We start from the raw sequence: 27339 nt of genomic DNA on the forward strand, positions 1-27339 counted from the left end.
GGTTAGGCTTAAGGTATAACGTGTATAAGGAAAGGTATACGACGCTAGCCTTTCGCGTTATCTCCGACGTCTCAACGTAATTTCCAATTTCCTTTAATATCGTATCTGTTCGAATTGGCATTACGATGTCAATATCAAGTTTAGCCGAGGAATCGAGCAGCTCGACGTCTTGTGGGTGAAAGCGGTGAGGGAAAGAGAAGGAAGGACCAGCCCTGGCGGGCACTGATAACGCGTGGCCGCCGACGTTGTTACGTCTCGACGGGTCACCACCCCCCTCGCCCGCCTGAGGGGGTGGAGACAGAGAAGGATGCATGCGGCCAAGGGCGTAGTAGAGTTCCAGAATAGAGGAAAAAAGCGAGAAGGCTACAGCGAGCACTCGCGAGGGTTGCGTTGTACCTATAGCGAGCCGAGCCACGGGGGTGGGGGACAGTTTAATTAAAAGAAACCTCGTTTACGGTAGTGGCAACGGGTGGGGGATGGGCCGCTTTTATGACAGAGCCCGCACACACGGCCCGTTCCTTTCCTTGCCCACCCGCCCCTCGTCCTCCATCCACACACTGCGCGAAATAGAGAGGTACGTACATCTGTGTTCGCGAGATAGGCCTAAAAGCTTGGCATTATTAAACAGCTTTGGACAGCCAGACGACCCGATCCACCGCGTGCCCTCCGCATTTCGGCTCATCCAAATTATGAATCACCACCGGACAAACGCGAACCAACTATTGTACGAAGATTCCACACACCCTCGGCTCTCGTGTCGCTGCTGGGCTGAGGGCTTGAAACGTGAGATACCAAGACGAGATTAATTGACGCCCCTTATTCCTGGCTCTGCACCTCCCCTCGACCTCCTCCCGTCATTCACGCTGAAACTTTAAGCGTTGGAACATTATCCGGGGGTCGTGCGGAAGGTAATTGTTTAAAGAGATTATATTATATATAAAACGTGGAATAATTTGTTCATAGAGGTGAGGGTGAGGTTATAAAAATATACTTCTTGAATGTTACTCGGCTAGGTATACTGATGAAATACTAATCGCAAAATAAAATCTGAAAATATTCAAGGTGAATCTGATTTTCGATCAGACATTACGTTTCACTTTTCTTTTTTTTTTTCGGCCACAGAAAGTTTGCTCGAATACTTTTTTCCATCCTCCGTATAATTAAGGGTACCAGCTGTGCTTGACCGTATATGTTACAGTGGTTGCCGAGCACGGTGTAAGAATCACCCATAATTAATGTATTATTGCTGCTCGCGCGCAAGACCCGCAACCCTGCGTGCGCGGGAAACTACATAGAAAAGCTCTGTAAACTGTAAACTACGTAGAAAAGCCAGTAAACCTGACTGGGCTCCGAAAAGTAAATTCCGGGGAAATAGTTTCTCTCAATCATTTCCAGATCATAAAATTTGGCAAAAAGCAGAATAAAGAAAGAAAAAAGAACAACCATTCGGGAAAAATATGTATAATGTATAAGTATAACATGTAGTAAAATAGAATTAGCGAGATACCATCTCGTATCTCCTTGGTAATTGCTGGATAGTTTTACATCCCTGAGACGATATAAGAAGCGATTCAAAAGCGTGCAAGAGATATATACGAAAAGATTGGAAAAGTTTTCCTGAAACTGTCGTCAATATATGATTTTTCTATTGTTTGCGCAGGCGGCCGGCCCCCTAGCTGCTCCACGGATGATGGGCTCCTATTATGGATTCCGAAGAAACACGCAAACAACGCGCAGCTGGGGATATTTATTCCCAGTCTCATTCCCCCTTCTGCACTTTTACCCTACGCCCTGAAATGGTGAGCAAAATTCTCGAAGGCTCGGTCTCTCGATCCCTGATATTTTGTACGCATTGTATTTTCAAATGGAAATATATAAAATCAAGTGGCCCTGTGATTGTAAAATCGAATTGATTGGAAAAATTGTATTTAAACTTTCAAAGCGTTTTTCTTACTATTATTTGCGAAAAATTTGTAAGCTGCATGATAGCAATAACATACGAACTTTTTGATGTGTTTCTAAATAAGAAAGCACCCTTGCTAACAATGTGTCGAGGACATAGTTATCATTGGTTTCGGGAAAAATTCTCTCTTGCGATGTGTTATGTTTAGATTTCTGGAAATTGAGTCTCCCGATTACAAAACTTGAACACCTTTTGAAGAGACTGGTACATGGTTAGAACATATTGTCACAGCATAGTATAATGTGACGATACAAATGAATGAGTATTTCAGCGAATTATTGAATTACTGTGCTTGAATCGTGATGTAAATTGAAGTACAGACGGTTGCATTGTCGGCCTGTTGGTTTTCGCAGTGGTGAAATTTGATCGATGCAAAGTCCAGAAGAGGGAAGACATTAGCGGAAAGGGAAAGTGGTGGTGCGATGTTCTAACTTATACAGCGGGACGAACAGAATAGCTGGGGGTGCCGGGGTGCGGAGGGGTATTCGTCCGAAAATAGCAAAGCTGGTCATTCGGTTGATGCAAACGATAGAGATAAATGTTGGCCCACGCAAAAGCGAACGCTGCCGGTCGAGACATTTGCGGACCGAGGGGCCCCCGTGTCGCGTAGAAAGGAGAGGATGAGAGGACCAAGGAAATGGGGAAAGAGTGAGAGAGAGAGAGAGAGAGAGAGAGAGAACGAAAAGGGAAAGCCCAGACTCGGGGCGAGGTCGAGTGCGGGGGTCAATCTATAATAAAGCCTGCGCGCTATCTTTGCGAAGCGAGAACCAGGGCGCCGTAAAAAAAGAGGGCGCTGCTTAAGAACGGATTACAGGGGTGAAATAGCAGGACTGATGGTCCATCCCGATTGTTCCCTCGCCCTGGCTCTGGCCCTGGTCGCCCAGTAGCCAAGGCTTCGCGAGAGGATTCTGGTGCCCTTCAGCCATCAGCTCCCAGGACACAAATCTGCTGCCACTTATTCAAATTTTGCCCCTACATGCAAATTTCACCTGTCTTTATCTCGCCTATATGTACATCCTCTTGACTTGAAGACCGAAGACACCTCCTTGGTACCCTGGTTTCTCCGACTTTCATATTAATTCAAGTCATTTTATCTTATTCACTTGTCATTGATCTGTACTACCCTTCTCAATTGCTGGAACTGCCTGATCATATCCGCTTCAATTTAATTATTTCTCTCTTTACTCTCGGTATTCTGCACAGCAAAGTGTGTTTGTTCAATTCGACCGACTTTATCGTACCATGGGACTCGGGTTAAGAGTAAGCTACTTTGTATTTACCTATAATTTGTTGCATTCCATGTAGGCAACTATCGTATTATATATTTTATCTGTTACCCGTGTCATTTTCTTTCATTTCTCCAGCACTCGCTCTCAGGGCTACACACCAGTCCTTTAATACATAACTATACACAGGTACTTATGTATATCTTTCATCCGGGCTGACCTTAATCATGATTTTATGCCTGAGGATTCGACATGTTTGAAGTCGTCGTTGGCGGTCGACACTTTTGCTGTTCACTTCTAAATCACTCGTTTACTTGTGATCAATACTGTATGACTGTGTTTCGGCAAAGATCAGTGCTGTAGAGTGTCCAATTTTGTCAGGGACTCGATACCATCACCAGATGTAGGAAACGACGAAGTCGACAGGTAGTGACAGGTACTGGCAGATAGCGAAGTTCAGCCACCTTCGACGGGGGAGCTTATTCCGCATGGTCTCGCAACGATTTGAATTCAGGCCGAATAAATTCCATCGGTTAAACCACTCATCATTTTTACAGCAATAAGCGGGACGACCCCGTCCAAAGGGCATTGTGCTAACTGACGTTAAAGGTTTCAATTCAATATGGGGCCCCAAATAGGTACAGAACTGTCAAGTGTTTTATACTTGCGATTATTAATGATCCCAGAGTGGCCCGTTAAAATTGGTTTACTCTGTACGCTACAGGATTTAACCTATAGTATCAAACACATGATAGAATGGATTCCTTGCAGCTGAAAGTTGATTTTTCGTCTGAAATAATTTGCCATTAAAAACTAAACAGCGTAAACGGTTAAAAGATAATTGAAGAATGTAGAGGGGTTCAAATAATCTGCTAAGCTTATTCAGTGCTGCAGTCCAATTCTCTCTATTCATAGTAAATCGTCAAATGAACATAAGAAGTTCTTAAACACAGAGTGTTCTGTGCAAGATTTGTAATGAGAAAAAAAAAGAAACAATACAGAAACCGAAAAAGAAAATTGTAAGTGACCGGAAACGAGGACGCCGTGCTAACAATGCGTGGTAGGCGGAAGTGGTTGGGTGAGAAGGGGCAGCGGGATCTCCTGAAGGGGAAGTAGGCATTCGGAGACCGAGGTTGGGGCAGCTCTCGGCAATCAATGCCGTTGAATTAACGCCTCGCTGCCCGTTTGCGGGAAAAGCAAGATTACAAGAAAGAAAAGAACAGACGCCGGCCTGGGCAACGCACAGCCTGTGGGGAAGCTGGACCAACCGGTGACTCACTCTTGTGCCTACATACTGCGCGTTTCCCTTCATGCACCATGTTCGGCATCAACTTGAGATACACATTTTAAGCTACTTATGCAAAACTCACGACTGGCACTACGGTAATTTAGATTCATCAAAAGTGGCTTGGTCTTGCTTTTGCAGTATCAATATTTTCCAGATATTTGAGATATCAAGAAACGAGAAGTGTGTCGCTTGGCGTTTTTCTATCCCGTGTGACGGATCAGTTTTTCTCCATTTCATTACGATAATGGCACGCAACTCTGCGCTTATGCGATACGAACTTTACAAACAAGATTCATTTCTACGGGATTTTCTTTTTGTCGGCACATTTTTTGCAAACAATGTGATTATTGACGTCTGACAATGAATTATTGAAGCATTTCTGGATCAACCAAAAGACCAAAACCCTTCGTCTTTGGCGCGTGACTTTTTTTTCAACGACAATAATCATGCCCTTGAGTCGAGACATTGTACTTTATTCGTCCATTTTTGCTGTTTTTATGTCAACCATGCTTCTCCTCTTATTGAGACAAAATTTTTATTTTCCTTCTCACTTGTAAAAATAGTCCAAACTTGCGAAGGTTACGTAAATGAATGCAGATTTCTCTAGTACATCGTACGATTGCGTAGCTATACTATCTCATTCATCGGGTAAAATGTGGGTACGCGCACGTTATATTCTTTGATGTATTGACTGATATGTCTCCTCGGTTCTCGACACAGGACGAGCATGTATTTTGTGAAAATGGAGGAGGGGCCGGTTCCATTACAGGAATCGTAAGGTTTTGAAGGTGTGTAAAAAGTTTGGAGGGGTTGAAACTGGACAGACAAAGGTTGCGATTGCGCGAGCGCTTGCGCGGGGTGTATGCAAAGCGTGCGGGGAGCCAGAATGTGAAGCCCTTGGCCAATCGGGGCCCTTTAAACTCGATTCACGACCCTCCTCCAAGGCCACCCCTTCCTGGGATTCCTCGTCGAGACCCTCGTCGAAATTGTATAGGGTCTAGCCGACGAGAAGTTAAAAAATGAAGTATTGCCTCCGCCAATCCGCCTCCTCCGGTACCTCGAGGGCGTGAGGCGATCGGCTCGACTTGGTTGACTGAGAGAGAAAGATAGGGTGGGTTGGGGGTGGCCGAGGCGGGGGAGTCCGCGACGGAGGGGGAGCGGAGGGATGGCTCGAGGAGGGAGAAGCGAATATTTCACCCCAACCTCTGGCTCAACTTCTCCCCGAGCTTTGCGCCCTGCGCCGCACGTCCTGCGTCCTGCACCCTTGCACCCTTCTTGCAGGCATTGGCGTTAATTCCACGAACCGCTGATTGCCGCGGTCTTATACACAGTTACCATAGCTACCGACGAATTAGAGGGGAGAGGCCTTGCAGACGGGGCTTCCGTCCCGCGCAACCCCAATAAGAGAAACCTTGGTGCGCTCGGGACTCTTGGATTTTGTCTATAACTCGTAGTTAGTTACAATTGACACGTGGCATTGGAACTAATTATGTAAGGTCTGTGGGAGGGTCGGTAAAAGTTATGGACGACGCTGTTAACAATTATCATTTATTCACCATGAAATTAAATCCAGGTGACCGCGTGAGAATTTTACACTTGAACGTTCCCAACAGCAACGATTACGATCAATTTTTTTTTAAGTTATACGTTGGTAATTTTAATTATTAATAATTTTCTATTTCATCGAATGAGGTTTCAATTTGCTAAAGTTTGACAAATACGATGAATTTGACCAAAAATCAGTGAGATTATAAGAAAATGTATGAATATTTAAAGACGAAACGCATGTCTGAGCAATAAGGAGAAATTTTTGTTCATTGGCAGGGGGTATGTTCTCTCAAAAAGAATTGTGGCAATTGAGATTTTGCCTATCGCATAGAGATGCTCGAGATATCTGCACGATTTTTTTGTACAAGTCTATCCGTAATTTTTCTTATACATATTGGAGTTATTTTGAACGAATGTTTACTTTGTATGAACTAAACCATATAGTCTATCGATACCCATACATGCCGGTACCAAAAAATTATAAACTTATGTTTTGTCGAAGAGTTCGCCGTTTCTTAATTATTTATATTTGTAATCGGAGATATTTGGAGGGCAAGCAGAAGGTTTTGGCGGCAAGCTGACCACCTAACTAAGGTTCGCGTGTGGAGCCTGAGCCTCGGCGGGGGAGGGGGTGTCTGTGTGTGAGACTCGCATCAATTCCAAGAGACGCCGGGGGTGCTGGTGGTAACTGGGAGATTGCGTGAGTTCGTCAGCCCTTACGGCTTCGCGAGGGGTCGAACGAGAGAAATTATACAAACGTGGGCATGCATAAGTTTGCGGATACGTTATTTACCGCCTCTGTCCACGTACACCAGCTTACGTTTCTATGTACCACGCGTATGTATACGCCTATAAGCGCACACGCATATGTTGAGGGTGGACAGCCAGCTTCCCAGCAGGGGTGAGGGATCTAGCGCTCACTAGGAAAATCGACAGTACTACATTTTCACGTAAACTTCACTCGCAATGCTACGATCGAAGCCGTGGCTATGCTTGCGTCGGTCAGGAACGTAGGACTATTGATCAGCAGCTCTAAAAAAGGTTCACAACAATATACTGATTTCAAAAACTTTCCAATATCTCGAATCAAAATTCACTGATCAATTTGCGCGTCATGTCGACTAGTGCGAGTACTGATTAACATTAAACAATAGAGTAAATTATGGAAATAAGAATAAAAACATGATATCTCTCAAATTGAATGACGTACGTCGCGAGCTGTTTTAAAGTTCTTCGAAATCGACATATTCCTAAATTCAACCGAAAAGTACGGCAAAGAGCTTACTCATTGCCAATTGCAATCTCGATTTGCATTTCAGTGTGAGTTGATATCAATTTTAAATTTACTGTCGAACGAAATGCGATAGCTGGCTCGGCAAAACTAAAATTTACTCCATTCATCTCCGGTGAGGTACCAGTGATATTCTCTCGTGATAAGTGATAGTTTTTAAAGTGAATAGCCTTCATTTTCATTCTCTATTTCTATTTACTGTTATCATGAAAATGCGTAGATGTAAGAATGATATGTGAAGATGTAGATAATTCGGAAGCGTAACTAGAGAATGCGTTAATTTCATTCTCTATTGTGGCTTATGAATATTGTTTTCCTATAAACTTATAAATTGATAGCGTAATTAAAAGAAACCAATTAGTTCAGCCGGTGCAGTAAATATAAAGGACCGGTACCATCTGTAATTACCCTGGTTTATTAACCAGTATGCATGATTATTATCCCTCGCACATGGAACGGTTTACGTGAAATTTCACCTCAGCCGTAACGAATGTCCCCGGTAAGCATGCTACTTTATTTCTGCAAAGATTTCGATCAAACGAATCTCAATATCCCGTTGGAGAAGTAGTATGTTCTACCTATAATACAGATCGTCGTTGCGATTATCATCGACGAATACATCTGCCAAGTATTTAACATAATACATGTGTCTGGGGTAAATTCCAAATCCGAGGGAACTGGCGTGTGAAATCAGAGCAGGTCACTTTTTTCCTGCAAGTACCTAGTCATCGTACGCACGTGCAGTGCGGACGAACGTCACTTCGCTACGTGGCAGCTACGATTTTCGTATACGCGGAAGTATTGAGAAGTCGTTAACAGGACACGTGACAAGGAATCGGGACTTATGATTTGTAGCTCGTTTATATGCGTAATACTAAAATTTGGCATGAGCGCGTAATCAGCCAATCTACCGTTGTTTTTTCATCTGCCGATCCGTTGTCTCTTATGTTTTTTCTTTGATCCGCATGAGTACTTGCAACGCGCATTTTGATGCACACAGGAGATGCTGTTATACGGAACAAATAAGGTCACGTATTATAGTTATACGGTGTACGATGCGGTATATCGAATACTTTTGCAGCAGCCATCGAGGCAAGCAGATGGCAGAATAGTTCATGATTAGAGCTACACGGTCATCCTTTCTGGGTTCGTCGTCGCCCCTTTCTCCTTATTTCTTCTTGTTTATTTCTCCGTTTCTCTACATTGTTTCATGCGGACTTTTCGGCTGCGGTCTTCCGCATCGCAAGCTCGGCTCTCTCACCCTGGACAAGTCAGTTCCGAAAGTAGTAATTTCATGTCAGTTTCTCAAACTTTTGTTACACTTGTTACACCTGCGCCTACTTCGCTGGGCCAACAGTTTTCGAAAAACCGCTGCCCACATTCGTCTGTCGATATCCGCACACATACCGTGACTTTGATATAAAGCAATGGGTATAGGTATAGGTGGTAAGAACTGCAGGGAAGAACGGAAGAAGAAAAAGGAAGAGAAGTAAGTAAGAGAAAAGAAAAAGAAACTTGCCGCAGCAGGAAAGAAGACAGAGAAAGAGAAAAGAGGAACTTTGTGGGGCGATTCGTCGCGACGGTATATGAGAATGAAAAAGTAACGAAAGCGTGGGAGGTTCAGGAGCTGGGATGACGAGAGGAGGGTGAAGAGGAGAGAAAGAAAGGTTGAGAAACGCAGCAGGGGGAACGTTTTTAGCACGCGTAGTAGGTGACGCGCCCCCCCGCCCCCATGGACGGTGGCTGTCTGGATGCCGCGGCATCGATCCGATACATCACAGAGGCATTTACATCTTCCCCTACCCGCGGCCCTTCTACGCCCCCAGGGTGCTTATGCTGCCACTTTTCCTAGGCGCGCTGGCGCAGGCGCCCCTTCGAACCTGCGCCCCTGCGCCCCCGACACCCCGTCGCGCTTCGCGCTCTACAGGGACTTGACCCCCCCCCCCCTCCGCCATCCCACCCCCGGTCTACCATCCACCCCATCACCCTGACGACCCCGCGACCCCGGCCCCGCCGCCCCGCAGCCAGCGAAACGGCCATTGTCTAAGCGTCAAATCTCGCCCCCGATATCAAAACCTACCCGAGGTATAAGATAGCCGCGGAGCGAACGGATCATTCTTTTCAGATAAGGAGGATTCGCTCGCGATCATCTCAATTCCCGTTCTCTTTATATCAGGTGAAGATCGATATGTCTGCGTCAATCCTATCAACACCTGCAGCACCGTCTTTCTTTTTTTGTATTTCGCGAGAGAATCTGCCTCGTACAGCTCCGTATTCAGATAATTCTTGTAACAGTAGTGAGATCGCTTAGGATCGCAGTTTATGGGTACGAAATGTAATGTTCGGAAATTACGAGACTGTATTCTGTTCAATGACGCTATCGCGACTACGTTCGATTCCTCTATCCATAATTCCGAGGCTCTGCCTCCACCTGAATATCTGCTCTTTTAACGCAGTTCTTGGATTAAACCACTTGACTGACATTGAGCCTCTGCTTACAGACTCGTTCTAGCTGGTCGACCATAGTCTTCGAAGTAAGGTGACTTTGACCGACGAAACGAGTCGCAGGTGTGGCATAAAATTTTACATTACTATTATTTATAGAGCCTCTAGCTGAGAATAATAAAAACACAATCAGAGCAGAGGGTTACGGTAGGCAAGGGAAAAAGGACAGGGTTCATTGATCTGTGGCGATTCGCGCCTCGGAAATCAACGTAGTGAGATTGCAGTGAATCAGATATTTCCTTTTTCTCAGCGTAGGTCCCCTGCACGATAGTAATCGACGGGTGTCGGCGAAATATAATGAATCCAAGAGGGCGAGGGAGGGGGATGAGTTTCTCCGCGGGGTTAGATAAAGGAAGGCTTTCCAGGATGACGGGTTAACCAAGCGACTCGCAGCCGAGTTCTTTGTCTCCTGGTTCCGGGGATCGTGGCCCGGGTGAGCGAGGGTGACGACGAAGACGAGGACGAGGCGGAGGCGGAGGCGGAGGCGGATTCGAGAGATAAAGGCTAATTCCGAGTCACGCTGCTCCGTGGAAGCGGGAAGAAAGAGGAATAAGGTCTCCCTCGCGGAATGTAGGATCGTCTCCCTCGATCGGCTCTACCTACTTTGATGTTCCTAATTTGATTGAAGAAAGGAAGGGCGGGCTACGCGACTCTCGGCCGACTCGCGACTTCGCCTCCTCCGTGTCTCCTCCGTCCCATAGATACGTATTTGACTAGGTGTGCGTGTGTATCCACGGACGAAGAATCAACGTATTGCCTCAACGCATCGGTTTTGGCAAAGATCAGCTATCCGACTTCTCTCTATTTTGCCGTTATTTTCACCATTGGTTAGAAATAGCGCCGTCAACAAGTAGTAACGACAAAAAATACCGTATCGACTCACGAAGCTCACAGCTTTCATCTCAACATCATTATTGCTCGACTGCAGTTGCATTTGTAGCTAACTCACGGTACTTAACTCAAACATTTGGATCTATGTACTCATTTCGCCGACGCAGGTTCGAACAATATCTTGTTCTTCATTTCACAGGTCAATTCATCTCGAGACACCCTTTTACAATTTTTCAGGGATATTAACCTATGTTTATTCGCATGAGGTCATTGACACATTTTGACACGGTAGATGCAAAAAGACATATATTATATGTCGGTGAAAATCACCTTTGAACTTGAAACAATATTTCGTGTACAAATACGAATAGGACAGCAAATTTTAAAAATTTCCCCCAATCTCTAGTAAGCTCAACGCACTAATGTTATCAATATTGGTATCCTTGGAAATGACGAGTACCTAATTTTTTAATCTTTGTACGATCCGAATCCGTCCATCTGGCAGTTCGCCACGATGTTCGCGGCAAGTGTATTTTTTCACCGGCGTTAGTCTTGTTTCACTCGGTCTAATAATTAGTCAAATTTTTTTTTCTTCGCATCCTTCTTTGCACATTCTACGCGCGTTGCCGATCCGAGGAACATTTACGAGGCGATTAGATGTCGCGGCGGGGTGGCTGCCGGGTGAAAATCCATCCTCCTTAGTCCTTCGACCCTAGATGCTCCGTCGTCGAGGGTGGTGTAAGGTATGTAACTGTGTATAGCGGGACAAGAATAGCGTATGATTGAGTGACCGCCGCCAGGGATTTTCCGGCGCGCTGTGTATAACTGTATAAGGAAGAGGAGGCTGTGGCTCCTCTCTCGCCTCTCCTCGCCTCACCCCCGAGGGCTCTTCTTCGTCCCCTCACATCCTCGCCACCCTGTCGCGGACTCTTGTAAACGGCTATACGAGGTCCCGGGACAATTGCGTGGCTGCAGGGCGAAACGAAACGCTGTCAAACGTCGCCCCTGGCCGAAGGCTTTTCCCCCGCGTTGCGTTCTTCAAAGTCGTCGAGTCTTGCGCCCGAATCAAGTTCGCATACACTCTGGTAAATGGCGGCAGGTTCGGTCTCCCGATATGCGGGGGCGTGCGCCCACCCCTGAGATGCGATTTTGATCCACGATTTAACCCCCAAGCCAAACCGACCCCCGTTCTGGAAATCGAATTCTCGAGCCTGCCACGTTTTGACAACTTCCTTACGCCCCTGCGGTTGTCCCTCTGTCTCTCTCCGTGTATCGCCTACGCTGTACCTACATGATACATCGAAATGTCTCCCTTGTGCAGTGGCGACTTCGTGCCCTGCAGGACGACTTGGGGAAATCGATTATAAATAAACGTTGCAGAAATGTATTACAAAAACGGTGGTTACATCATTACTGCCTTTGGTACTATTACTTTGGCCTCGTGTAATTTATGCCATAGCCACCGTTCCGTTCTGCACTACAGGCTAGGCCTTTCACCTACCTTAACTTACTCTGCGTTTTCTCGTTTTGATCCTGTTCGGTCGTTCTCTAATCTCTCTCCTGTCTTACTTTCAGCACCTTTTTCTTTGTCTTTGTTCTCTCCTTTTGTTTTTTCTTTTCTCTGTTAGTTAGTCTATAAGTAGCCTTAAGTGTACTCTGTAACTCTCTTGTATTTGTCCACCATTGTCATGGAGATAATAAATTACTATTCTATTCTATTCTATTTGCCGGTCCGACCCTTCACAAATACCGATGATTATAGATCTGCACGAGACGATTTGCATTAAAAAAATTCCAAAGTACGCCTACCTATAATTCCAGGTGGTTATCGATCTGCAAAAGAGTCTTTCGGTGGTGGCACAGGTGCAGCGTAAGGGCTCGACACGTAGAGGGTGCCGAAGACACAGCTATACGTTATACGGCGTCGTCGCCCCGTTTCGCCTTCACGCATCGCGATATTAAGAAATAGGTCGGTCTCGTTTTAGCGTTCGCAGATATAGAGCCACGGCCGGGGAGACTATTCGTCTGCGACAGGAAGAAGGTGCTGTCTATGCACGGCACGCCGGACCAACTCCTATAAATAATATCTTCCCATGGGATGAGCGGAACTCTTGCGGGATACCACGCTTCGCGGTTGAGATATTTATTTCCAAAGCGTGATTCTATGCGCTGCCCTGTACATGTATTTTGTGCGTGGGCGTGTTTCTGTGATATGACGTACGGACGAATGTGTGTGACGTGCGTATTTATAACTAACGCTCGTCGGGGAGGAAATTATTTTTCAAACCATCATTCAGCATCAAGAACAATCAAAAGGAGCTAGATTTTCTACGAATGCGGCATAAGTTGCTGGTCGTGAGTGTAACATCTTAATTGAAGCTGAATGGCGAATGGTGTTGTCCTTACGCTGTATCAAATTCAATTTTGTAAAACTTTGTGATCGGTATGCAGGTAAAAGTATAGTTTTCACTAGTCCGTCCAGGGTGGGTAACGGGTATGGAGTTAAATCTAAACGGGAATAGAAACTAAGCCTTAGCGACATTATGCAGGGGATTCGGAAAAGCCAAGAAAAACCAGCTTGGGGTCAAAACTTGGAAGGGTCAATATTTCGAATGGCCGATTCATCGAAATTTCAAACATGCGAAAACAAAATAACGTAAGATGAATTGTTCGAAATCTTTATTTGCGAAAGTGTCATCGGTTGGAATGACTACTAATTAGTTAGGCTTTCGCTGATCAAGATTCCGAACGATTTATCTTTCGTTATTTTATTTTCACGTGTTTGAAATTTCGATATATCGGCCATTCGAAACATGGACCCTTTCAAGTTTTGGCCCCCACCTAAACAACCGAATGCCAATTAGCCGTAATTAACTCGCCCTGCACCGCGCTGATAAGGATGACGAAGACCTTGGATGCGAAGAGCATACCCTGCCCGCAACTTCCTGCCTGACCGAAGGCAGCTCGTGTCCACGGCGTGACCGCCCTCCTGGTCGCAGGCTGGCGTGACTCCACGATTCCACGAACTTACTCCCGGTTCGGTTCCTCGATAAAAAATCACAGTCAATTAACGATCACTGTCAAATGGAACTTTGAATGGATTCAAATGTATTTTAATTTCGTGTAACTTTCGGGCTGTGATGTCGAGACCAGGCCACGTCGCCCTGCGTGGTCAAAACACTTTCTCACGCCCAAGGACCGCGTCGAATTCATTCAAGTGGGAAATTAGCCCAGATAGAAATAGCCAGCCCTCGATTAATTAACGCTAGTTGGTTGCCGCGCCCGGTCTGAAAATCTTCTGATAATGTCCAACTCTTTGGCCCTCCGCTTCTCTCGCTTCGTTCCGGTATCTCCGATACGAGGAAAAGGCCGCGAGGGGACTCGCCGATTTCCTGTTCAGAAGATGTCGAGTCTTTCGTCAAGAAGGTTGGACGGCTATCTCAACGGAGGAATCTACGATCCCGACTTCATTGTGCGCAGGATTGAAAATGCTCTACATCGAAAAATGACACTTAGAAAAAAACTAGGTGACATGCATCGACGCGTAGTCTGTGATTCCTCGGACAATCTTTTGGGTAACGACAGCTCAATGGAAATATCCGGGGCTTTAGGAAGTTACGTGGGTCTTGAACTTTCAAAAAATCCATTTATTCTATAATTTATTCTAAAATATAATAAAAGAATTATTTTAATCAAACTTAAAGTCCTTATATGAGAGAACAATATTCGTACTGTATTTCGTAAAATTTTTATTCAAAAATGTTGAAAATACAGTCGTTCCGAACTGGTTTTCGGAGACACAGTATTTTCACGGTGGACACGATAATTCTTGCGCGCTTCATCCGAAATCAAAAAACCAAATATTTTCTATTGGTAGGCGAGTATAGCTAGCGAATAAACGAGGGCTTTTTCAAAAAAATTAAAATTTGAATTCTTGGCACAGCTTTTTGTAAAAAACTACAAGCTTCGGTGCACTTTACACCATGATGTATTGTCTTGTAAAATAAGTTGTAATCAAAGACAAGAAAATCCTTCGTTCATCCACTAGCTATACTCACTAATTAACAGAAAATATTTGATTTTTTTCACTTCAGATGAAGCTAGCAGGACTTATCGTGTACACTGCAGAAATACTGAGTCTCCGAAAACGAGTTCGGAACGACTTGATTTTCAACATTTTTGGATAAAAATTTTATGAAATATAGCTTAAATATTGTCCTCTAATATAACTCGTAAGTTTGATTAAAATAATTCTTTTATTACATTAGAAAAAAAAAAAAAAAAAAATAGAAAAAATGGATTCTTTGAAAGTTCAAGACCCACGTAACCCTTTAATGGAAAAATGAATTTCAAAGTTCTTCATCATTTTTCAGTGTCATGCAATTCTTGACCGGCTCGTTAAGTGTTGCGAAAAACGGTTTAGAATGTCTTACATGAAAGAAGTAAATGCAGAGGATAAACGATCGTGCGACGGGCGAAGCGAGGTCAGACTCTCCGTGAGTTCGCTTTAGATTCCCCATCGCGACTTTTCGGGGATATCCCTAACCACGAGAATTGGCGAGGGTTGGGATTTCGGCTGGGAAGAGCAAACTTAGAGAAGACTTTCTTCATATTCATCGGGGGGTTATAGTCCGACGCAACCTAACAAATTCCCACCCTCGCCCTTTCCTCGGTTCACTGAGCATTTAAATCTCCGAATTCGGATTCGGTTTCCGTCGTCAGTATGACCCTCGTGGACCCCGCACCGCGACTACCATCCGGGGAGCCATTCTCCCACGCACAATTTACAATTTCACATTTCCACCACCGCAACCCTCCCTTCGTGTCCTTTCAGCTTCCTACCTCTCAGTCAATTTTACGTTCTGGTCGAGTTTGCAGGACTTATTTTTCTTCCCTTCGTGCTTTTTGAGCTTTGTATTCTGGCTTCGTATTACCTTCAGAGCACGTTTCTTTGTTTTTTCTATGAGCATTTTTCTAACTCATTAACTTTCGCCCATAAATTTACAATGTGAACCCTTTTTACTAACTACTCATTCACTAGTGACAGGGATTACAAGTCTGTGATTTATTCAATGTAACCATAACGATCCACAAAAATGTCATCTATAGTCGACCGAAATTCTTATTATCAAATGTAACGAGGCTTGTTTTATAAAATGCAAGTTGCGAGGAGTTACCAGATAACTTACTGATTAACCGTCTGGATTTAATCTCGAAATGGCTGTGTGCGAGTAACAATTTTCAAGGTCACGATGAATTGCGTGATTTCTTAAACTGCTTCTCCCAGACTTTGCTCGATTATTTTTCAAATCTCTTGTATATTTTAAGACTCGCTCGACGGGCTTTACTCAGTATCTCACAAGATTTCCAAATAGACATAAAGAAGCTGAATCGAGTTGGATATCAAGTCCCGGAGAGAGGAATTCCCGGGTACCAAGAATTGTCGAGAAAATAACAAGAACGACGCGGGGGGATGCCCTGTGCTTGTATTGTTGGACTCGCGGTAGAAAAAAGTAGGAAAATATGATGAAAAAGTGATGGGAGGTGTGAACAGGGAGGAGTATCAGGTATACCTACCTACCGAGTTGTAGAGTGCACGTATTCGGTGGTGGTGTACGCGTCTAGGTAAGCAATCATTTGGGATTAGCGTCGGCAGTGGGTCGTGGGTAAAAACATGGTTGAAAAGGTTCCCCGTCCTCGTCCTCTTCCCTCTTCTCTCTTCTTCTCGTCGCGAGGGCGTGATTAATTCTTTGGATGCGCCGTGACAGGAGAACGAAAGAACTACGTTCTTAGGTGTGTTACGCGCGCGTTAAAGTTTCGGATACGGAACCGAGGATCTCCGTCATGGATCGGGGTGGTCCAACCTGGATCGCGACCTCCGCGATTCTCCTCGGGAGTTCCCCAACGGGAGAATCAGTCAAACCAAGTGGCAAATGTACTACAAATTCTTGAAGCAGACTCAACAGCCGAATGCTCTTGAAACGGCGCTCAGCTGGCGTATGCATTATGGAATATAATTTTTGCATACGTCACAATGTTTCGTATATCGAGAAGTCGATCCTCGAATAAGGACAGTTTCTATCAATTTGACAGTCGATGTTTATCCCAAATCATGTGAAATACTCGGAACGATACAACAGGAATTAATTGTGAACTTCCACAGAATGAAACAATGGCAACAGATTTGTTATCCATTCAAATTTTGCAGCTTCGTTTTGCCAGTAAAATAAAATAAAATATTATTGAGCACTGCGATAAGAGTTATTGTACCGGCGTGGTGCCGCTGAGAGTGCAGAACTCTCACGATAAAAATTTAATATTCTAGAAAATAATAACTTCCAAAGGATCAAGACAACGAATCGCTCGAGGTTTTATACGGTACTTAATTGGATATATCTATACTTTGTCATATTGCATCAAGTATAAAATTTTGCACGTAATAAGTATTGCGCCTGAGCTGGAACCATGTTTTTTGTAAATTACGAATGACATAATCATATATGACAGGTAGGTTCTCTATGTGATACACCGATACTCCTTGCTGACTGGTTACACTTTATTTCATTCATGCTAATTTTTACAACACTTTGGTTCAACGCACCATATTGAAATTTTAAAAACGTTCACAAAATACGTCTACTTCACGAGAACAAAGAAAATGCTTGGCAATTTTTAAATCATTCAATCATATTTTCGGGTTTCATCATTCAACACTAGATGCGAGAGTGTCGAATGAATACAGTTTCCAAGCGTACACTCGGACAAATTTAGTCGACCTAATGATGAAATACGAGTGAAAACTCACTGATTCGTCAGCGTATATGCATTAGTTTTTTCCAGCGGTATGCTTATAACTAGGAATCAGTGAATTTTCATTGATTCAGATGTAGAGAGCATCACTCGCAATTATTCACAATTCCAGTGCAAGTAATGGCTGTGAGGACTCTGATGAATGCCGTTTTATTGACATCACGGCAATTATTTCAAGTATGGAGGTTCTCTCGAAAATCGTCGAACCTCTCCAAATTTTAATTATGAGTACCTTTTCGGAAGAATGATACAAGCAGGTGAAAAGATTGAGGGACTGAAAGAATTGATTACTTACCGTGGTCGTTGTCACCGTAGCACTACTGCTTTGAGACGGATCTTTCCGCTCGTTATTGTCGACGTTAATGGACCCGGTTAAAATTGCTCCACGAGGATGACGAGGCAGACACGAGCCCGGACACCGGTCAGCCAGGCGAGACGGCGAGAGCCGCGCGCATGTTAATCGACTCGATATGCTTCCCATTCAGCCCCGACATCTGTAGCCGAGAACGTTTTGTCATCAACGTAATTTTTCGATTGTTGGACTTCCAGACGAATCTTTTTCTATTTCCTATGCACTATGACCATGCTCAGATAGGTAGGTCTATGCTTTGTTTACCTCGGTTCCACGGAATCAGAAACTAATTTGGCAGTATTCACTTTGCTTTTGAGGGGAGTATGGAGTTTCTTGTCATGATACGACGGATCGACTGCAGATTTAGCAATGATGTCGCTCGAGCTGGGTCGCTACTAATTTCCAAACGCTTTGGAATTGGCGAAATGCAAGGATTCTCAGTCCCATAACGATTTTTGAAATAAATTTATAATCTTTATGGAAAATTGGTATTATCGTAATAGTATAATATTGATTACCACGGAGTTGAAGAATCGTATACCTCAATTGATATGGAAAGGAATGCTGTCATTGATTTTTACATCTAATCGTCCGAAGGAATACGATTGAACATTTGATGTTCGACTATATACACCACACACCTGCACTGGATACGCGGAATGTTGATTGATCGAATCTAAAGAGTGCCGTGACGTCATTTAGTATTCGGATGCTCCTCTGGAGATTGGAAGATATATACGCAGTGGAAAAGTAGAGTGAATTCTCTTACCTAGTCACGATTCCAATTCGATTTAGAATAACCGATGTACCGATAAAGACAATTGACGTGCAATAATTAATCAGCGTCCTCTTGAGCGTCGAGTCAATTTGCAATGGTCCGAGGCTTGCGCCTGCCACGGTTCTCCTGCGGATTCGCATCGGATCACGTCGACGAATTGCGTGAGATCACTATCGGCCCTCAGATCTGTCTGCCTTGTGATGTACACACGCGTCCCCTACAGACGGACCACCGCGAGATTGCCTCAACCACGTTCGTTCTTTATACTCGATGCCTCATACCTGGTAGGTACAAGGTGGACGGTCTAAGTTTCGTTTGGGCTACCAACGGTCTCGATAGTCTCAAGTTCGTTAAGCTGCCGATCTCCTACCAATCTTAACCTACGTTGCAGCGTAGTTAGTCTAAACGAATAAACAAGTTATATTTAACCCCATAGAAACTGGTAATTTGTGTGTACCTCGTTCATTTTCACATTAATTCTCAGTAAGAATAGGAAAAGTTAACATTCATATGGTGAATAATAGGGTGATTCCGGTTGAGATGGCCTGCGGTATAGTTTCTTACGTACTTTGCTTTATTGGACTATGTTGCGGGCCATCTCTTATCTTTTACCCATCTAATCTGGAATAACCCTATTGAAAAAATAGTAGCTTTTCCTATTCTCCCCACAAAATGTCGTCAAAATGTACGAGGTGTCCAGAGATTACCAGTCAGTATGGGAATTATTGTTACGAAAAATTTCTCCGCGTATCCTTTACATGTATTCTATTCCCGGTTCTTCAGCGTCCAAGTTTTTTTTTTTTTACCTTGCTGTGTCTTCCAATAAGTTGACGATACGTCAAACCTTGAGGGCCACGGAGCTGAGGAGGTGGATTTGAGCGAGGAACCGCGACGAGGGAGGCGGTGAACCGGTAAAGAGATACCGCGGCGAATTCTCGGTATTTCAATACGTCCGATTCCCACAACGAGACGCGTCTCGCCCGTGCCTCGTGTTCCACCACGCGCCGTGGTTTCCCGGGTATTGAATGGACCGCTGGATGAGACATCGGTATTCTCAGAACTGAACTCGCCTTTCGACGAAGTTTCTTCGAACGTTCCGTAGACCCGGCAATTCCTTAACTCATCGTCGCGTCGCCACGGTATTCTCGCCGTCAGTTAAATTCAACGTTGCACAGATGTTTCCAGTTTACAATGTTCTGGGCATTTTCCTGTATCGTTTTGGAAAAGGGAACATTCGGTTTTCAATCCAGTTTGAGAAAATTGCAGGAACAGGTGCGAGAGGTCAAGGAAATCCAACCCACACGATGACAGCCTTATCAAATTACCACAATTATTTAACCACATGATTAGAATTATTTCATAAACAGATTAATCGCACTACTTCGAAGAGGTTGGTACTACGACGAATGACCTCATAGCAAGTTTTAGACACGTACAGTACAAAAAAAGAGAAATAAAAGTGTGTTGAAAATATGTGTAATTTCTGACGATGTTTTGCAACAAGTTCAGGCAACAGAGATTACCACTGTTGATTTAGAAAAGCTTATGCTCGTGATTTGAAAATTTATTCAGGAAAAATTTTGTTCTATCAGTCACTTGTACTCTTAGGTGAATTCTTTGCGACACGCGGTTGACAATTCGCGATTTTTGATTGCAGACGAAGAAGGAGAAGTTGGCTGTTGCAACGAGGACGAGGGATCATCGGATCACCGTCAACCGGCGTTACCGAGAGCCAAATGACGCGCCTTGAGAAGAAACGTGGGCCCGACACCAGCGGGAGGGACACAGTGACGAAGCCCGAAACTCGTCCGGAGACGTCTCCTCTACAGCAGAGTGTGTCGAATCCATTGTCAGTTGTGATTAAAATAGTTTAGAATCTAATTTTTGGTGAACAAGCGACTGGCCAGGGTCACTTCGGGTCTTTCGTCACATCGTTATTATTGTTATGATTATTTTTATTATTCTCATTACTGGCTAGGTACTGCCATCATTCAGACTTAAAATTTTTTATCAACTCAAGTACTACGACGCATGAAATTATCCCGTAAACCTAACTTCACGCATTTTTCACCTTATACATACACATAGTCGCCTTCCGCTCAATTCAATGGCTCAAAATTAAATTTTCCACTCGAATTAGACCTTTCGGCTCCTCTATTCCGACGTCACGTTGCTGCACGTACCACCCGTTACTGCGACAAATACTATTTAGGGTTCACTGGCCCTTTCGCGTCTTTTCATGGCCAAGGGAAGGGCTCTCCGAAGTTGCCATAGGCGCAAACTTGGGTAATTTGTACATACTTCACGTCACGCGTATTCATGCTGAAATTTTTGTGCATCACAAAATAAAGATAAACACTTTTTCTCCCTTTTCCAAACCCGACAGTCATCTAAAGTAGTGACTTTAGCCTTACGAAGGAGCCACGGGTGATTCGGATCACAGAGGTAAGTCAACCTGAATCCGTTACTATAAGAAATGAATTTTGTAAGCAAAGTCTTTGATGCTCGAAGAAAATAATTCGGTGCGTTGAAAAATACTTCGTGGTAGAAGTTAGGACTGATTGCATTCGGGAGGGAGCTAGTAGATTTTTTTCTTAATAGTTTCGAATTTATTGCCTCATTTTTAGAGCAGGCTGCGAGAAAGCAGTCTATCAAACGCTTGTTGTTACCTCGCGTGATCATAGAGTTCTTGAACACAAGTTACAGGTCGAAGTGGAACCTAGGGGTTCGCCTGCTAAGGTAAGAGTACGACTTGATGGGGAGAAACGAGCGTGCGTGTAGCACAGCGAGGAATTTGCATGTCCGGCGAAGCCTTGCGTTGTCTGCTTCCGGACAAGAGGCGTGAAGATAAGTTAATTAGCACATTTTTCTTAGCTCGTAAAGTAATTGGGACGTGGAAGAGATTGAATATCCAGTTATAATATCAAGAAATACGCTTAGCTGGGCTCCGCTCCATTATATTAGCAATGCAGATGATCGTCATTGGTATATTTCAATTCTCCTACAGGTATTCAGTTTTTAATTAAACCTACGAGATTCGCAAGCAATTAAATATACGAAAGATATACACCGTATTTATTACCACGTGTAAAGCACTACGAGTCCGCGTTCCAGTCTCGGCACCTATTCGATTACTTGTGGATATTCTTTGCGTAAGGATTTAATTCTCGACGGATCTTCATCTGTCTTCACCCTAACTACAACACATTTTTCATCGCTGCCATAAAAATTAATGAAAAAATGTAAGTAAGATTCTTCTCCTCAGACATAGGCCATGTTTTACTTTAGCAGATCATTAGAATTTACTATCGGTAAGTAGAGATTTTCGCTGCCTAGAGCAGCTTATAGTGGCAGCGTAAGGACAGAGGTGCACCCTTCCTGGGAATTGTGAAAGGCGGAGGTCGAGTTTCACGTAAGAACACAAGGCAGTACGCCGGGTAAACAGCATTACATTAGGAGCGCTGCTTGCCAAACACCTCGCGTCCTACCCTGTCGCGGGACGATGACGCGGCGTTGACTTCCGGCTGCCTCGTCATCCGCTCGCTCATGTGCGCAAGGTTCGGGGCTCTCCTACTGAGAAATATTACTTTGAAAATCAGACAAGTCTTGTCGGTATATTTCACGGCACTTTAGACAAGACACAAACATTCATTCTCATGCTTTGAATACATGTGTAGTAGTAAATCCGCAAGATTCATATTTCTATCCCTCTCGTCCCCTGAGCCCTGTGTTCGTGAGTCAATCAAACTACATCTCGCTTGATTGGTACAAAACTTTGTTTTTCAATCTAGTATATACATGGGTCATTATCTAATTTTTTTACATAAGCTTCGCAATGCCCGATTGCATACGTAAACTATATTCGTTCAAACTCAATTCACCTTATTTTTAGATTTACCTTCAGATCTATCGACGACCGACGTCGGGATGATTTCTGTATAATACTAAAACCAAAGGATGAAAATAATTTTAACGATAATCAAGTATTTTCCACGGTAATGTAGCTGTGCAAGTCCGGTACGCCTTTCTCAAATATTAAACCATCGCCACACATGGTACACAGAAGGTGAGCGGGGAGGCAGAGGGAGACGACACTGATGCGATAATCTAGCTGTACCCACGAACGTCAGGCGCGGTGTTGGGTCAAGTATCGTTTCTTGATGTCAATAAATATTTGACTGTCTGGAAAGCGGGCGGATGGTACCCTATAATTACGAGAGAACACATGGCCACTGGCCACGAAGGGCCACGCGTCTGGCGTCAGAATACCTTGCGTTGAATGTTTGTTGACACGGCAAACTGCCATTGCGAGAACCTCAAACGGTGAATTATTAACACCTCATCCTAAGTACCCACCTACCTTCCCGAGTTCTCGCATCACGTTTGTATTATAGTTATACTTTCGATTTTATGCAATATGGACACTCCGGGGCTTCTCCCTCCTTTTCGCAACACGTACAAACTCACGGTTCACTCCGCAGTGGCACGATGCGTGTATAGTCCGACAAATCATTTTGTACATAATTGTAATGATGATCCAGCAGTCGAGTGCACGAGATATTAGGCTACGACTACTTTGTTCCGGTTTATCACAGGCTAATTACTACGTTTGACAGAGCTATCGAGTAATTGTTCTACATACTCGTAATATAGCTATGATAATGTCATCGGGAGGTTTTTCTGCAGCTGGTTGAACAAGTTCATGTTCATTGAACTGATACCTGACGGATAGTTGGGTCGTCGCGCAAGATGACGGTCACCAATTGTCGACGTCGAATCACTCGGAATTCACCTTAACGACCACATGCAGCGCAGAACGTATCGGGGGTCCGCCACCGCGCTCTTGCTCAGGCCATCGGCTACCCTGAAGTTCCGCAGGGGTTTCAAGCGACGGATTTCCGGTTTAACGCTTCAGATCTCGCTCGCAATCAAAAGACGCTCAGACTTTTTTCGAGTAGCCTCGCGCTGCCCTGTTTTTGTTCCCCGTAAGTTTCTCATGGTTCTCGCGGTTCTCGCGCCACGGATTGGTCACGGACACGCCCGAGCTTGGACCTCTCCCACTTTCTACATTCATGCCGCAAGGCACGTGACATCGTAAACGCTGTGAGTTACAGGTGTTTGTTCATCCGTACGGTGACAGACCATTGCCATTGCCATTCCCATTCGCATTGCTATTGCTTTTGCTACGATACCGTCTCTGCTGACCGATCGACCATCATCGGCTTTGCCGTACCGCAATCGCAGTTGCGATTGCCTTGTGACGTGTACTTTTTACCATCCAACGTGACGAGCGAGTATCCGTCGGATCGTCCTACGCCATCTCCATGTTCAATTGTTCATGGATATTAGAATGTGAAGTTGTATATAATATAAGGCCTCCGGTTTTCGAGGACACGCTGACTCAAACGAACTTATAAGTGTCCGTGATTGTAGATTGCTCGAGATTCGTAGAGTTAAGTTACTTCAGTCCTAATGGGTTAAAATATTATGCATCGTACTCCTACCCCAAGACCGGATTTGGTTATAAAGATAATCATCCAGTATCAAATGTAGCACAACTTACTGCGATGGCAAGAACATTGTTAATCCTAGAAACAGACTGGAGCATTTTCATCCGTGTTTCATCTCTAATTGTAAGTTTCGACGCGGAACGAACATGTCACACTGAAATCGTCTTCTCGTTTATTTTCGGTGGTAACTCGATGACAAAACTAAAGTCTTAAATCCAAACAAAACAAAGAGTACATGTGTAATCCAATACAAGGCGAGGAAAATGGATGTACAGTTTACATCATCTGTCGGGTCTATTCTTGTGAGCAACTAAATGTTAATTTTAGCGTACTGTCTACTAATTGTGAGTTACAACCGCGGGAGACATTCATAAGGGGCGGGGTTCAAGTCCGGAATTTGAAAAATTCCGAAAGCGTCTAATTCCAAATTATTTGGTGGCGAAACTTGAAGTAAAGAAATCAAACTTTAACGAAACAACGAAGTTTAGAATGGTCGGAAACCCGGTGGCTCAAGGTTTCGAAATGCAAGATTTCGCAAATTCAAGTTACGATAGAGCAAAGTTACAAAAAATAAAGTTTTGGTGGGATAAAATTCCGAAAATTAAAATATACTCATACAGCGTGGTTTACTCAAAGAGTGGGTGTAAAAAATCAGAAGAAGCAAAAATCAGAACGACCAGGATTTCGAACATAAAAATATCGTAAATCCAAAACAAAGAAAGTTCGAGGGGAAGAAGTTTCATCAAGCCAGAATTTTACAGAACGCAAAATCTTCGATCGTTCGGAATTTCCATTTTGCAGATTTTTAAATTTTCTCGTTATCGCACTCGAAACTTTGACTCATCGAAGTTACGCTGTTTCGGAATTTTGCACTTTCGGCACTTTGAGTGACGGGTTTCGAACCATTCGAAACTTTGGCGTTTCGTAAAAGTTTGATATCCTTACTTTAAGTTTCGCCACCAGAAAATGCGGAATTTGGCGCTTGCGGAACTTTTCAAATTCAAAATTTCAACCCCGCCCGCTTTATAAGTTAAACAGTCGCGGGAAACTCTCTGTCCCATTTTCACGATCATACAGGTACGTGATGCGGATTCTTCCTCGATCGTATCCTACGCTTATCGTCATGCTCTCCTCGTTCTTATTCTTCTCCACCTTCTCCTTTCGTTTACAACATTATCGTGCGAAGCAACTCGGCATTATGGAGAACGGAAGCTGTTCCCAGTCGGACTGGAGAAGGCTACGGGGCAGCAAGCCGAGCTCGGTAGTGTAGCAAGGAGCAGCAGTCGCCGCGGGGGTCCGGTTCGCACCTCGTCTCCTTCCGCCCTTCCGCCCTTCCGCCGAGCGGCGGCGCTTCGTGGTCTGCCCCTCGGTCAGGAGCATCGCTTAAGAATCAGTCACGGCTCGCGAGCACTCGACTGCACCTGTTTCCAATTACCTTCTCAGCTACCCTGAACAACATGTAAATCTCCGGCCTCCGGCTACGGTATACACACGCCTGCGTCTTGGTCCAGCTCTGACGCATCATGAGCGATGACTCTATTGCGTTTTAAGATTTCACCATTCGACTCGGACCCAGAAATCGGTAATCACGTCATCCCAGCGCTTTGTTTACGCGCCGCCTCCTGTCTTCGGCACCTATATACGACTATGAATTCTCTCCTAATCGACTTCCCCCGCCTATTCCTCGTAATCGTCATCCTTATTCGAATTCCTATGATGATGCCGAAATGAGAGAGGCGGTCCAATTAGTCACCGTCACTCAAAAATTGGCGCTATATTACCTTTGGGAGAATAAAACTTTCACTCCCGTTACTCGTAACCTTTCCTACAATTGGTATAATATTGAACGAAAGTAATGCTTCCTGAACACTTGAAAATGATCGTTTACAATCTTTTCAGGATGCATGTGACAATTTGGAGTATTGAAATTCCTGATTTTCATTTCCTTATTTCGATACACTCCTACTCTTGATACATCTACGTCACACTTTTGTCGAATGAAGTGTGATCGGGACGAAGGGACTTTAAGGAAAATCCCTGAAATTTATCAACCGATGTTTTCTGTACCGTACCTACTCAATTAGGTAGAATTTAAATTTACACGCGGAGAATAATAACCTCGAAGTACTTCGGGGTTATCGGTAGAAGGGAAATATCGAGCAACTGCTCCAAGAGAAAAAAATTGCCCCACTAAAACAATCGAAATGCGATCGTTTGCGAGTTAACCGAGGGGGCGAGTAGCCCCAGTTGCTCTAGCGTCTTCGTTAGTTCGCCGAACCGTGATTCAGATAAACTCTCTCGACTCATTCCAGTCTCCGAGATCCTCTAGGGACCCGACGTCTTCGCAGCCTTCGTCAACTTTTCCTCACCCCGGTCTATCGTCAACTCTTATACGTGCGTATCTGCGCCTCAAATGATGGAGCCCTGAAATGACATCCCCGTAATAATATTACTTCCGTTTCATTTACAAAACTTGACATGGTGAATATCACTTGCGAACGATTTGTAGGTATGGGGGCATCCCAATAATTACTTGAGTTCAAAGTGTGGGGGAGGGATCCGGCAAAATCTTACCAAATATTATTCAATGAGAGCGGGCAATGAAAATCTTGCATCGATTTTTTAATTCGGATAATATACATTATTAACAAATAAAATTTTGTATTATAAAAATTTGTATTATAAAATTAATCCCCGGCGTTGACTGTAATGATATGTAATTATTTCCAAATTATAGGGTGAATATAACGTGAGGGGTGGGGGGGTCCGATTGAAAAAAAAAAAAAAACACCTCACGTAATTAATGGATGCCCCCTAGGGATCTACGTGTAGACTGAAACAGGGTGAAAACGATTCCTTGTGTGAGTATGAAATTGCACTTAGGCTGTACCCGAGTCCAGTTTATCAGTCTATTCAATTGTTGTCAGATAACAACAACAACAACAACAACAACAACAACAACAACAACAACAACAACAACAACAACAACAACAACAGCAACAATAATAATAAAATCCGTCACCGTGAGTCGATGGCGTAACGTTTATTCACGGACCCCAGCTCCATACCAAAACGTGGAGTCTCCGTATTCCCTTCGAGCATTTTCTTCGAGGTTCGAGTACGGGGGGTAGGTTTTCGCGTAGCTTCGGCCTCGCACCCTCTCGGCAGGGCGGCTCGCTGTCCCGTGAGGTTCACGTGTTCTCCGGCGAGCGTGGGGCATATATCACGCAGTTATTG

At 44.2% G+C, this 27339-nt stretch overlaps 1 long non-coding RNA gene across 4 annotated transcripts in view; it reads left to right on the forward strand.

Annotated features, from left to right (window-relative positions):
- The window catches only part of LOC138190690 (uncharacterized), a 53909-nt gene extending 32971 nt beyond the window's left edge, over positions 1 to 20938 (forward strand). For all 4 annotated transcript variants that reach the window (XR_011176734.1, XR_011176735.1, XR_011176736.1 and 1 more), the window contains 2 exons: positions 1661 to 1799; positions 20250 to 20938. This is a non-coding gene — a long non-coding RNA (uncharacterized lncRNA). The remainder of the gene's footprint in view (positions 1 to 1660; positions 1800 to 20249) is intronic.
- The last annotated feature ends 6401 nt before the right edge of the window (positions 20939 to 27339 follow it).

The sequence above is a fragment of the Neodiprion pinetum genome, chromosome 3 (genome assembly GCF_021155775.2).
Source record: "Neodiprion pinetum isolate iyNeoPine1 chromosome 3, iyNeoPine1.2, whole genome shotgun sequence".
NCBI lineage: Eukaryota > Metazoa > Arthropoda > Insecta > Hymenoptera > Diprionidae > Neodiprion > Neodiprion pinetum.